Raw genomic sequence first — 15,021 nt, forward strand, 5'->3', positions numbered from 1 at the left:
AAGCATCTCATAAAATAATTTACTTCTGTTTTCACCTCTTATTGAAAGTGACAATGCTAAAGCCACACATCATTATTTTATTTTGGCAAAAATGCAATATGTCTACTTTATTCTTGTACTGGTCATATGGTTCAAATTCTGAAAAAATTGGATGATAATCATGCCTCAACATTTTACATTGGGCTTCTGTCATTTTCCACATTAGCCTTAGGATTTTAATTTTAAGATTATAAGACATAGGAACAGAAATTAGGCCATTCAACCCACTGCCACTCCATCATGGTTGATAGGTTTCTTAAACCCATTCTCCCACTTTCTCCTTGTAACCCTTGATCCCCTTTACAATCAAGAAATGCTCGATCTTGGTCTTAAATATGTTCAGTGACCTGGCCTCCACAGCCATCTGTGGCAGGGATTTCCATAGATTCACCACTGTCTGGCTGAAGAAGTTTCTCTTGTCTTCCTCTGAGGCTGTGCTCTCAGGTACTAGCCTCTCCTACCAATGGAAACATCTTCCCAACATCCACTCTGTCCAGGCCATTCAGTATTCTGTAAGTTTCAATTAGATCCCCCTCATCCTTCTCAACTCCATCGAATATGGACCCAGAGTCCTCAAACGTTCCTTAAATGTTAAGCTGTTTATTCCTGTGACCATTCTCGTAAATCCCCTCTGAGCAAGTTCCAGGGTCAGTACATCCTTCCTGAGTTATGGGGACCAAAACTGCACAAAACGCCAACTATGCTCTGACCACAGCCTTACAGTCTCAGAAGTATATCCCTGCTTTTATACTCAAGTCCTCTCAAAATAAATGCCATCATTGCATTTGCCTTCCTAACTACTGACTTGAACTGCAAGTTTACCTTGAGAGAATCCTGGACTAGAACTCTAAGTCTCTTTGCACTTCAGCCTTCTGTCTTTTCTCCCCTTTTCGAAAATGCCTCTATTCTTCCTACCAAGCTGCATGACCTCACACTTTCCCATTTTGTACTCCATCTGCCACTACTTTGCCCACTCTCCTAATCCTTCTGCAGCCTCTCCATCTCCTCAATGCTACCTGTCCCTCTACCTATCTTTGTACCATCTGCAAACTTAGCCAGAATGTCCTCAGTTCCTTCATCTAGATTGTTAATGTATAAAGTGAAAATTTGTGGTCCCAACACTGACCCTTGTGGAACACCACTTGTCACCGGCTATCATCCAGAGAAGAACCTTTTTATCCCCACTATCTGCTTTCTGCCAGACAGCCAAGCTTGTATCCATGTTAGCACCTTGCCTCTAACACCATGGGCCCTTATTTTACTCACTTGCATCCTGAGTGGCTCCTTGTCAAAGGCCTTCCTGAAGTCCAGGTAGATAACATCTATTGGTTCTCCTTGGTCTAATCTGCTCATTACTTCCTCAAAGAATTCTAGCTAATTGGTCAGGCATGACCTACCCTTGATTAAACCATACTGACTCTGCCAAAGTTTACCATCCACTTCCAAGTATTCAGAAATCCCATCCTTCATGATGGATACCAGGGTCATACCCATGACAGAAGTTAGGCTAATTGGGGGTCTTTAAGATTTTGTCTTCTGCCTTACTCCCTTTTTAAACAGGGGTGTCATGTTAGCGATTTTCCAGTCCTCTGGGACCCTGCCTGACTAGAGATTCCAAAAAGATTACCACAAATGCTGCCACTATCTCTTCAGCTATCTGCCTCAGAACTTGAGGGTGTAGTCCATCTGGTCCAGGTTATTTATCCACCTTTATGCCCGAGAGACTCAAACAGGCTCTCTTCTGCCCAATTTTGTTTCAGCTTTCATTTCAAACTCATCCTCAGGCAACCAGTCTTTGGTATTGTTTTATTTATGAAAAGCAGGTGGTGAAAGATTTAATTGGAGCAAATGTTTACTTTTTTAAGGCAGCATTTATTGACACTTACAGTTTGCAAACATGCACCTCCCAAACCCAACAACTTTGATTTTAGCCTGAGTTTATTTATGAGGGCAAATGTAAATTCTCAATTAATGCCTACCACCTTCATACAATTAAAGGCAATTAATAAATAATTAGCAAGGATATGATGCCAGTAAAATGCATTCTCTCACTGTGACAATCCTTGTTGCGTCATCAAACTTCATCCTGCACTGCAACCAGAACCTCAGGGCTAAACTTGAACTGAACTCCCTGGTTACATACTGCTATTCTTTTTATTAGTGTGTATCTGCAGAGTCTCAAGTGATAATATAGGCACTCTCCTCCTTTCTACCTCCCAGACTAAGGCTCTTCAAGAGCCCTCATTCTTGCCAGCTGCTTCATTTAATGTCTTATTCCTTGTATTTGACTATAGGATCACCTCAAGCTGTGGCAAACTCAATGTGCCTATCCTTTAAGAGTGTGGATTACTTTAGAAAGTAAAGATTAAATTTAACTTATGCCAGCAACACACACCCATGTGCTGATAGTGCTGTGAGTCAGCAAAATGTTTAGTGCAAGGCTGCATACCAGATCACAGAAGGTGAGGAGGCATGGAGAGGTTAGTGAGTACATGCATTACCTTGATGGGGTACAAGCTAACTGCACTTTGTGCCTTGTCCAATTTTTAGCCGAATATTTGAACATGGTCATCTTTATAAATTATAAGCTTGCAAATTGACATGTATTTTGGATTTTAAAACAGCAAAATAAATCAGGCAAGACTCTTTCAGAAATATTGTTAAATCAAGAGAAAAAGTCATTTTGCCACATTTCTATTAGAATTAGAAAGCTGTGGGCTTCTTTTTAAATGTTCCATGGCTTCCACTATTTTGCAGAACAGTTTTATTGTATCATTTTAGCAGATGTTGATGATTAAGGTAACAGAGTGTGAAATTGTTTTATAGACAATCTAAACCGCTCACTGAAGGTAATTGTAAAAGAAGTGAATCTGTACTATTATCTAGGTTCCTCTGTAAGATCAACACAGGAATCATTAGGATTCCACCAATTATTTTTAGTGAAATGAAATACATAAAATATTAAATGGAAATTTTTTGAGTTAAAATTCTTCCTTTAAATACCTGTAATGCATTGGATTATTGGATTGTTAAAATAATCTTAATATTTTGAGCATGCAAAACCCAGGTCAATTGTGAATATGACTTCCACAAAAGTGTGCCATATTATGCAAATTTAGTTGTTTAGTTGAGTTTATTCTGTTATTTCTCCAGCATGTTGAGCAAGGGTCAAGATTTAATTTCATGGGGAGTTAAAATCTCTCTTACTCAAAATAAAGCAGTCACCATATTTGTATACAAGTCTATTATCCCATTATTTTCACCTCCTCTGAGTCTGTCTTTTGTTATCAGAGCAATAATTAGCATCAAAGTGAGTGGGTTAGGGGAGGCAAGGTTTGAGAAGATACAATAATTAACTAGTAAAATATGTAAAGTTAGAAACTCAGGGGTGTAATGGAAGTGTGAAATGTGAATGAGTGCATTGAAATGGATGGATGGATCACAAAAGGAGAAGTAAATTAAACTAGAAATATAATGAAGAGAACAAGGACCATCCCATTTCAATTATTTTTTACAATATTCCAGTTGACTCATTGCACTTAGAGTAAACCTGCCAGGATGCCAGGCAACACTCAAACATGAAAGAGAGTGAATTTTTCATTACTAGAGATGCTACATGTAAAAAAAGGCAAACAAAATCGTACTTTTTTTCTAATGTTCTCTGCATTTAAATGATGTTGAAGCATTATAATAATTTTTAAAAATGTAATAATTATCTAATCTGCAAGAGAAAAGAATAAAGGTAAAATGCTGTAAATGCTGAAAATCTGAAATAAACACAGGAAATGGAGGAGAAATTCAGCAGATCTAAGTTCTGAAGTAGATCATATTGGACTTGAGACCTTGACTCTGTTTCACTCTCCACAGATCGGCTAAGTTTCTTCAGCATTCCCGACATTTGTTGCAAGAGTAAAGAACTATACTGAAAATAGCAACTGAGTATTAAAGTAGATGCTCGAGTTAAGTTGTGTACATTGCTAAAGAAGCAAGTTTCTCATCTTTGTCTTTAGAAGCATGAATCCAAATAATTTGGAGAGCAGTTAAAAGACTAAATGTTCACCCTGAAGTGGTGGCAAGACCAGAGGAAAGTGGGCATGAAAATTTACAAGTAGCAGGTAATCAAACAATGGAAAATAATGGCCTATGATAAGAGACCAACTGGAATTGTCCAGACTAGCTCGCAGGAGGCACACTTCTGGTGTCATGCTGAACTAGGACAGAATAGTAACAGTGCTTCAGGAATACTCACCCCTATCTGTTTGGTTTATACTGTGCCGACAGTCTTACAATTTTTAAAAAGCTAACAGATTGAGGAGAGTATGCTTCCATTTTGAGGACCTTCTCTCCTTCTCAATAGAACTACAAGTTGCTTCTGTTTGTGGGGCCCACTACCACTTCATTCCAACCCAAACCTCAAAATTCTGCCCTCAGTAATGCCTGGTTAACATTGTAAATGCAAACAATTCTATCAGCCACAATCCAATTCTTGGGAAAGAAATCTCACAGACTCAATAACACCATACCATCAATCAAATTCAATGTAATTTTCAGGTAAATGTTTCAACGGTTTGTTTTATTAATCAGGATGGTAATAAACCTCAAAGAATTCCCTCAAAATTAGTCTTCATAAGATCATTCCAGTGCAATTTTGTGTTAAACAATTCTACAGTATAAAGATGAACTTATCATTGATGTCAATGTAAATAATATTGAATTTTAGAATGTGGTATAGCTAGCCCTTGAATAATTGTTTCATTTCAAAACATGTTTAAATGAACACTAAAATATGATTGACTATAAAAGTTTCAATTACCAACAAGTATGGTCAGCTCTTCTGCTTTCATTAATATTTCGGTTACGTAAGAAACTCGGCCCTGGAATTAACAATCCTAGATGAAAACTAATATGTCAAGGCAGAGGACAAGAACAATTATTAAGATAGAATGTCTTTGGTGTCTCTCCTTTGATCCTGGAGTCAGGAATAATAATCTATTCTGCTTGAGTAAACAAAGGGTAGGTTCTCATTGAATATTCTGTGATAGATTTTCTGCATACTAATTAACATCAAACATTTAATTCGTTGATTTTATTTGCCAGAATTATATTAATTTCAGAATCTAAATATTTTTGTGTTGTATATTTAAAGTAAATTAATTATCTATGAATTAATGTGAAAATAATTTGATAACTGTATTAAATTTATATTAATTGTATTCATTTATTTATATGTCAGTTGTCTATCTTATGACTGTTACATGTTATGCATTTCCCTTTATATCCCTGTTACAATGTGACAGTAGAAATTTATCTGAATATTTTAAAATATTAAAATTATATTTTAAATGGACATTTAATTGCATTAGTATTTTCACATTTCCACATACAATATTAGTATTTTAATTAAAATTCATAGCAATTTGTTAGCTTTTCAAATTGATTGGCAAATCAGAATAGGCCTTTTCATACAATGTATTTTTTAAACATTTGAACTTTCGTATCCAAAATTGAAAATCTTTTATTTTGAATTTACAAAACATGTGGCTGTACCATAACTAAGTTCCTATCTAATCCTTATATTTCTTCAATGTAATTGTAAAGTAAAGCTGCCATGATTTACCAGATCATAACAGAGGGATGGCTGGTGCTGGTTTAACCTGAGGGTCACCATGCCTCAGGTAAGGGAAGACGTTGAGAAGAAAAGACTTTCATGGCAACCTCAGCTGGTGTAGGAACATAATCACTATCAAGTCGAGTACATTTCTTTATAATGTTACAAAAACAATTCATTGCTCAAATTATTTCAGAAAATTACAAGATCAAATCAAGAACTGCATGGTTTGCAAAAGTAATTAAATATTGTCACTCTGATAATTGTGTAACAATTAAGTTGTATTAGCTCCCAAAGTTGTTCCAGACCCCAAAGTTGCTGTGTATCTGTCAGGTGTGTCCCCACCAGAAGGTGCTGATGAAAGGAGAGAGTTCATTGTTGAAGATTTTTATGTCTCCGATAGATCCCTTTGAAGCTGTGAATGGTGTCCTTCACAAACTCATGGAGGTGGAGTCCAAAGCCTCAAACATGGACTGAGGAGGGGTCAGAAGAGGGAGGAGCAATTGGTCCAAGTATCAGTCTCAATTTTATTTAAGTACTGTGGTTGAAGTTAAGGTTTTAAGTCCAAGTCCATTTTTCAAAGAGGAGGGATAGGAAATATAAGAGGAAGTCTCAGGTTGTCTCTGAATGCAAAGCATTCCTGCCCCAATAGTTTAACCAACAAGTCGGCAACACTGCTGATTCAAGACATGACATTCTCAATTATTTTAATGTTTTGGATTATGGAACCAGATCTGCCCACTATAAGAAGTGTGTTTATTTTTTAGGATAATCTGGTTGAGTAGTGTATTTGTATTTTATATGCTAATGGACTAAAGAATCACTGAATTGGAATTTGTTTGTATTCCACGTGCTTTCTCGTCCATTAAAATTGCTTAATGGCCACTTTCCATTTCATAAAATTCCAGCTCTATTATTTCATTGACTATCCAGTTACTACTTTTGTACAATGTATTTAAGTTATTCTCATCCATATAACACAATCATAAAGATCCTTTGTACCATTAGTTGCTTTTTGAAGGTAAAATCAGAAAAGTGATTTAAAGAAGAGAAACAAATATGCCTTTGTTTTAATATTGTAATTATATGTTACACAAAATATGATGCCAATAATCTAAATTTATGAAATATAATTTATAATTTATCAACTTACAGAATTTTGCAAAATCATGCGTATTCATTTAAATATGAGCCTAACATTTTCTCCATAGAAACATTTAGGTAAAGAAGACACTTTAATTTTGTCCTCTCAAGGTATCATCTTCCCATTTTAACATTCCCACTCAATGTTATTGGAAAACAGGAATTTTGTTTCATCTATCTCATTGAAGACAGAATCTCTGACAATGATTTGCACTGTGTAAAGAGTGGAAAGAATTAACCGGAGAACGTAGATACTTAGTCATTGAACGAATTCAAGAGCAAAAACAATAGATTCTAAGGTGTTAAGGGAATTAAGGAATATGAGGATAGTGTGAGATGTAGTGGAGGCAAAAGACCAGCCATGACCTCACTCAGCTATGGAGCAGGTCTGATAGGTCAAATGGTCCATATCTTCTTACAGCTTGCTGCTATTCTGACAATAATACCAATTTCAAGTTTTGAGCAAAGTATGAGATCATAAAAGTAAGAATGCAGACTTCAGCCAATCCATTTGCTAAGATGCCAAGGTTTTCATGTGACAGTAGCATTATTTAACTGCTAGTTCTGAACTAGTTCGATTAGTGAATGTTTGCGCCATGAAAATTGATACTCTCACTGTGTTGCGGACAATTACTAAAATATTTGTTCAAAAATTATACCAGTAGTCATTTCCTCAAATTGAATTTGCCAACTAGATGGTGCAAAAGCAAAGGGCATTTTTTTTTTGTCAGACACATGAATGTGTTCAAGACTGTTCAACAGGAAAGTGCATCATGTACTTGAGGAGCAGAGTCAGCATTTGGCTGACCTTCATTAGGTTGAACTGCTGATCATTATAAAGTTCTTTTCATTCTCCTACTGACACTGCCATTTCATCGTTCTGCTATCTGGAAAGCCAATGTGAATTTTGAAAATAGATTGAAACAGATACAATTACCTTCAGATGACCTGGATTGTTTGTTTTATATTTTAATCAATGACATAAAGTTGAATTTTAAGTGTTCAGTCCAAGCTGAGTCAATTACATTAGGTCAGGGAGCATCCGAGGAGCAGGAGAATCGACGTTTTGGGGATAAGCCCTTCATCAGCATCTGTACTCCTCACTTTCTCACAATTAGATGAGCTTTTATCTTTCCATTAGTCAGAATAATTTGAAACAAAATTCTCGTTAAAATATTAATGATACTGGATTTCCATCTCAGGAAGTTTCACATCTGATAGATAATCTTGTAAAAAAAAACTTTGCTTGTTTAATGGAACTTCCAGCTAAAAGATAAGCCCGCCAGTACTTTACCAAAAAGATGGTCAAAGAGAGTTCTTCTTAGCTACAGTGTGTAGTGAAATTATAAATTCAATTTTAATAAATTCCATAGGGACAATTTTAACTCATCAAAATCAGTGCAAATGAAGGTGATATCATCCTCAATAAAAAATCAGTGACTCAGCACCTTGTTAATGTTGATGCTTTACTGTCTTTTTTTAAAAAGAGGATTATCACGAGGCACCTAATGATGCTGCCTGATTCAGGCATGTTTTAGTATGCAAATTGGACTCCTATAATGTGGATTAAGATTGTCATTTTAGAACAGAACTGAAGGATGGCTCTTATGGCACAGTGGTAGTGTCTCTACTTCTGAATCAGGAGGCCTGAGTTCAAGTCCCTCCTACTCCAGAGGTGCATCATAACATCACTGAACAAGTTGATGAAAATATTTAGAACAGGACTGACATAAGTTTGCACTATGCACTTCCAATCAGGGAATGGGAAGTTATATACAGGGAAAAGGGAAATTGGAGACTGTGAAGCCTGCAGAGGGCCCTCTGATGTTTAGAGGAGGTTAGAAGTCTGGAGCTATCTAGATGGTCAGGTGTATGATGCCTAGTTTCAGGAGTTCAGTGCCTTTACACAGGAATTAAGAACCTAATGATGACCATAAAAATATTAATCATTGTCAGAAAAACACAGTAGGTTTACTAATGTCCTTACCTAATCTAACTTATATGTCACTCCAGACCCACAGCAATGTAATTGACTCTGAACTGCCCTCAGGACAATTAGAGATAGACAATAAATGCTGGCCTCGCCAATGACACATCCTTGAATGAATTAAAAAAGAAGTCACATTGGATCCAGATGATAAGTGTAAAGGCACTTAACTCCTACAATCAACAGTCCAACCTTGACATAGATGTAGCTGCCTGGTTTCCTGAAGCACAGGAAATGTGGAGATCCATAATAAAAATTGAAAAGTTGAATAATAATGAATCTCACAAAACTTTTTTTTATATATATATGAAGTGCCAACACAACTTGTTGAAACAGATCGCCTGCCCATTCATCTTCCTACCTCAGTTAAAGCCAGAAATGTGCAGGTAGAGGCAGCCTGGATTTTAAGAGTTTACCTAACCATCATCAGTTAAATCGAATGTATTTTTATTTTCCTGCCTTCTTGTGCAGGATTCACAAACTCTCAAAATACACTCTGTATCATTGCAGAGAGGCTGGAGCTGGCTCCCTCAAGCTTGCAGGATATGTTGCCTTTTCTATCTTTCCCCTTGTTTTTTTTCTGAGGTGCTGAGTACCAAGGAGCCTTGTAAGTTATTTTATTTGAATGAATATGAGGGCATAAATTGATGGGGAACAATGAGAAAATTGTTAAAGGTGTTGTTTGTTGATGGTAAGACTACTTTGGGCTGATTCTTACCACAAGTTGACTATATGTTATTTTTATCCAGTTTCATGGAAAGTTTCTCTCACAGTAGGCTAGTGAGGTTTCTCATGCTATTGTCCCAAACAAGCCTTATCAACTACTTACCATAACTCATGGAATTCCACTCATCCAATATTAACTTGATTCTCTCACTTGCCACAGGCAGATCATGATGGTTTTGATGCCATGTACCTCTGGTATGTCTATCTGGTCTGGAATCTGTGCCACAATACAACAGATTCTTAACATAACACTCAGTTTATCAGTTATTAACACGTTGAATATTTTCAGGTGTTTGTATATTCATACTTCACAAAGTAAGAGCTGATACTTTTTCTTCTTTAAATTGTATCCATAAACAAGGGTAACAACTGAGTAATAGCTTCTGATTGTGATCTGCTGGGAACTTCAAAATTATAGTTAAATGGGGAGTGATTTCTTAAATGACTGTTTTCTACATTATAGCATGAGATTGCAAAGTCACTGCTAGGCCATGGTCAGAAAATTACAGCACTTTTTATGATCTACAATGACATAAATACACTTCCAGGCCACTTCAAATGAGTGGAATTGTAAAATTACTGAGAGGTGAATGTAGTAAGGTCAGAATGCTGATTGTCCAGTTACTTTATCATAAAGGAACAGATTATGAACCCTACTAAAGTATCACTGATATTGGAGAGGGGGAGAGAGGGGGGATGAGAGAGTGTGCAGTAGCTGATGGGGTAGTGTGAAAAAGGGGGAAAAAGTGAGACAAAGGAAGACTTCCAGCAAAATTTGAAACAAAATTCAGTTAGTGAAGTGCACAATTTTAAAAGATACATTAGAAGTGAAGAACATTCCCCACTTTACTCCCACCAACTTTACTTGTTCTAGAATTGTAGTAGAAACAGATAGACCAGACATAATGGATGGTCTGCTACCAGAGAATGAAGAAGGAGCTACTATGGAAGGTGAATACTATAAAGGTAATTACGAGGGCATGAGAGAGGAACTGATGAAAATCGACTGGAAGCAGAGCCTAGCGGGAAGACAGTAGAGCAAAAATGGCAGAGGTTTGTAGATATAATTGAGGACACTGTACAGAGGTTCATCCCCAAGAAAAGAAAGATTATCCGGGGAGGGATTAGACAGCCATGGCTGACAAAGGAAGTCAGGAAATGTATCAAAGAAAAAGAGAGATCCTATAAAGTGGCCAAGAACATTGGGAAATCAGAAGATTGGGAAGGCTACATAAACAAACAGAGGATAACAAAGAGAGAAATAAGGAAGAAGAGGATCAAATATGAAGGTAGGCTAGCCACTAATATTAGAAATGATAGTAAAAGTTTCTTTCAATACATAAGAAACAGGCAAAAATAGACATTGGGCCACTTCAAACTGATGCTGGAAGGCTAGTGATGGGAGATAAGGAAATGGCTGGAGAACTTAATAAGTACTTTGCACCAGTCTTCACAGTGGAAGACATGAGTAATATCCCAACAATTAAAGGGAGTCAGGGGCTGAGTTGAGTATGGTTGCCATTACAAAAGAGATAGTGCTAGAAAAGCTAAAAGGTCTTAAAATTGACAAATCTCCTGGCCCCGATGGGCTACATCCTAGAGTTCTGAGGGAGGTGGCTGAGGAAATAGTGGAGGCGTAGGTTGAGATCTTTCAAAAGTCACTGGAGTCAGGGAAAGTTCCGGATGATTGGAAGATCGCTGTTGTAACCCCCTTGTTCAAGAAAGGATCAAGACAAAAGATGGAAAATTATAGGCCAATTAGCCTAACCTCGGTTGTTGGTAAAATTCTAGAATCCATCGTTAAAAATGAGGTTTCTAAATTCTTGGAAGCGCAAGGTCGGATTAGAACAAGTCAACATGGATTTAGTAAGGGGAGGTCGTGCCTGACAAACCTGTTAGAATTCTTTGAAGAGGTGACAAGTAGGTTAGACCAGGGAAACCCAGTGGATGTGGTCTACATAGACTTCCAAAAGGCCTTTGATAAGGTGCCACACAGGAGGTTGCTGAGCAAGGTGAGAGCCAATGGTGTTCGAGGTGAGCTACTGGTATGGATTGAGGATTGGCTGTCTGACAGAAGGCAGAGAGTTGGGATAAAAGGTTCTTTTGTGGAATGGCAGCCGGTGACAAGCGGTGTCCCACAGGGTTCAATGTTGGGGCTGCAGCTGTTCACGTTATATATTAATGATCTGGATGAAGGGACTGGGGGCATTCTAGCGAAGTTTGCTGATGATACAAAGTTAGGTGGACAGGCAGGTAGTACTGAGGAAGTGGAGAGGCTGCAGAAGGATCTGGACAGTTTGGGAGGGTGGTCCAGAAAATGGCTGATGTAATTCAATGTGAGCAAATGTGAGGTCTTGCACTTTGGAAAAAAGAATACAAGCATGGACTACTTTCTAAACAGTGAGAAAATTCATAAAGCCAAAGTACAAAGGGATCTGGGAGTGCTATTCGAGGATTCTCTAAAGGTAAACATGCAGGTTGAATCTGTGATTAAGCAAGTGAATGCAATGTTGTCATTTATCTCAAGAGGATTGGAATATAAAAGCAGTGATGTGCTACTGAGACTTTATAAAGCACTGGTTAGGCCCCATTTGGAGTACTGTGTCCAGTTTTGGGCCCCACACCTCAGGAGGGACATACTGGCACCGGAGCGTGTCCAGCGGAGATTCACACGGATGATCCCTGGATTGGCAGGTCTAATAAATGAGGAACAGCTGAGGATCCTGAGATTGTATTCATTGGAGTTTAGAAGGTTAAGGGGAGATCTAATAGAAACTTACAAGATAATACATGGCTTGGAAAGGGTGGACGCTAAAAAATTGTTTCCATTAGACGAGGAGACTAGGACCGGTGGGCACAGCCTTAGAATTAGAGGTGGTAAATTCAGAACAGAAATGTGGAGACATTTCTTCAGCCAGAGAGTGGTGGGCCTGTGGAATTCATTGCCGCGGAGAGCAGTGGAGGCTGGGACGCTAAATGGCTTCAAGGCCGAGATTGATAAATTCTTGATGTCGCAAGAAATTAAGGGCTACGGGGAGAATGCTGGTAAGTGGAGTTGAAATGCCCATCAGCCATGATTAAATGGCGGAGTTGACTCGATGGGCCGAATGGCCTTACTTCCGCTCCTATGTCTTATGGTCTTATAGTCTTATGGTGACCATGGGTGAGATGAGGAAGTCTCACCACATGCACTGGTCATCATTATCGTAGATCACCTTCAACAGGGTTGTAAGTATCTTAGCAATTGGAGGCAGTAATGGAAGGGGAAGCATTTCTCTCAGCCATGGTTTCTCAGATAGCAAAAGGAAGACTTGGAGCTTCATGGCAGCAACAGTAAACTTAATGATACCTAAAAAGAAGTATTTCCTCACACACTTAGTCTTTTCACAACTTCACAAACTAATATGAGGATAAATGAAACATTCCCAGGGAAATTCTGCATCAGATTTATGATCGTAAGGGGAAGATTGGTTATTTGCTTATATGCCTATTTTTCCCCCGCAGTGTCCAAAACATATTTATAAATATTAGTTTTATTCTCTCTCCTTCTCGAAATACACCTCATCTTGCTCGTCCAATCCTTGGCTGTCTATCTCATGCCCTTGATTACTTATCCAATCACTGATTCCATCTTTGGAGGAACAACATGGTCAGGAAAGGGGATTAGAGGAGCTGGGTGTAGCAGAATTAGAGCCTGTGATTGCTGGAGCAGCACTGCCTCTCCAATGCAGGCGGCTTCCCTGATCACAAACTTGCACTAAGTTCCCAGTGTCATTGAATGCAGAGGTATAACTTTATAAAATTCTTGTAGGAAGGCCACAACAGATATTTAAAATAACTTCAAACAGGTAAAGCCAAAAATCTGCCAAAATGATTTAAAAAACTCTTTTCCCTGGTCTAGTCATGTTTGTTAATCTTCTAGCAGCTCAAAGGGCACCAGATCACATAGAAAATTTATTTTATTATTTAAAAACATTTCAATTGATGTTAACACATAAGTTATTTTTAAAACATCCTTAAATCCTCTTCTGCATACCAAAGGATTTTTTTAAAAATTAGAATTATTTCTACCTGTACTACTGACAGGTCAAAGGTGGTCTTACTTGGAAAAAAAACTTGTATGTTTCTTATAAGTGTCTTACTTCTTTGATAGTTTTTGGAACAAAGTGTATGATTTTCTCATTCTGTTGCCGAGAGGTGTGCTTATTGTTATAATATTTCTATCCAATGTGAAAAATATTAACTTTCCTTCACATTCCTCCAACATTTCTAATGATGCTCAATATTTTTAATTCAACTAGTTTGATGCAGCAAAATGAGAAATAATTTCATCAGAATAGTATTGGTTTGACTAACACTTTTACCATCTGGAAACAACAGGATGATAAAAAAGCAGTACACTGGTACTGCTTTCTCAACAAAGTTTTAGCACTTATTTAAATGACCATCATAAGTAATATTTATAATTAATGATATTTCTGTCCTGCCATTGGTCCAATAACCCATTTATCTTAAAGCAGCAATGACCAAATTATATAAATTATAATGTAAAATCTCTTTCTCCAATTCTGCAATGCTCTTCTTAACCAAAATTTCATCCCATGACTATTTTTCCTTTCTGATAGTTTCTAAACACCTTAGAGCCAGGAATATGTAATAGCCAGACCTAGCCTTCCTTGAAACAGGTCTGTGTCATTTCCAAAACATTGTAGTCCAGCATGACAATCTGTGGCTTTAACTCCTTGTTTTATTTTATTGATGATATTGTGTGCATTCACATAATATGTACAATAACTTGAATTACCTTCTTCCTTAATCTGACTCCACCTATATTCTCTATTCTCATGTCATCTGCCTTTCCTGGTATTTTGTCCATCCTGGTATTAGTATCTTATATTCTCCTTGGGTCCTCAAACCTTTTCTGAGTTAAATTAAACCCTCACCAAAGACACAAACAAAACACCCTGCAAGAACTCAGTTCTGGAATGGTTCAGATGCAACCTGTCTGTAAAAATATCATCTGTCTCAGAGCTAGTCCCAGTGTCCCAGGAATCTAAAGCCCTACTTCTTGCACCATCTTTCCAGCCACACGCTTAACTATTTTATTTCCCTATTTGCGTATTGATTTTGGTTGTGCAAAAACCAAAAGTAACATGCCTCAGAGCCCTTTCTAGGGACATGGCAATGATGTTTTGGAAAGCCTCCAAGTCACAGATGAGCTTCATTGTTATTGGATGTGAGGACTCATGACTTCCTTCAATAAAACTGTGCTATCTTCCTGACATTTCCTCAGAGGGTTCACCTGAGGATCCTACTCCAAAGATAACAAAGAAGTAGACAATGATTACAACTTCACCTGCAAGTCCAGCAAGAACAGCAACCTTCAGTACTGCCACATAGCCTGCAGAGCTGGAAGGAGCAAGTGAATATCTATCAAAGACGTAGAAGACTCTAAATTTACGAGCATTTCTGTCATTTGTTTCAACACTGCAGGCACTGATTGAGGATGTCCCAGCCT

This window comes from Chiloscyllium plagiosum, unplaced genomic scaffold, assembly GCF_037043375.1.
Source record: "Chiloscyllium plagiosum isolate Xiang-an unplaced genomic scaffold, Cpla_swu_hap1 HiC_scaffold_13, whole genome shotgun sequence".
In the NCBI taxonomy this organism is placed as follows: domain Eukaryota; kingdom Metazoa; phylum Chordata; class Chondrichthyes; order Orectolobiformes; family Hemiscylliidae; genus Chiloscyllium; species Chiloscyllium plagiosum.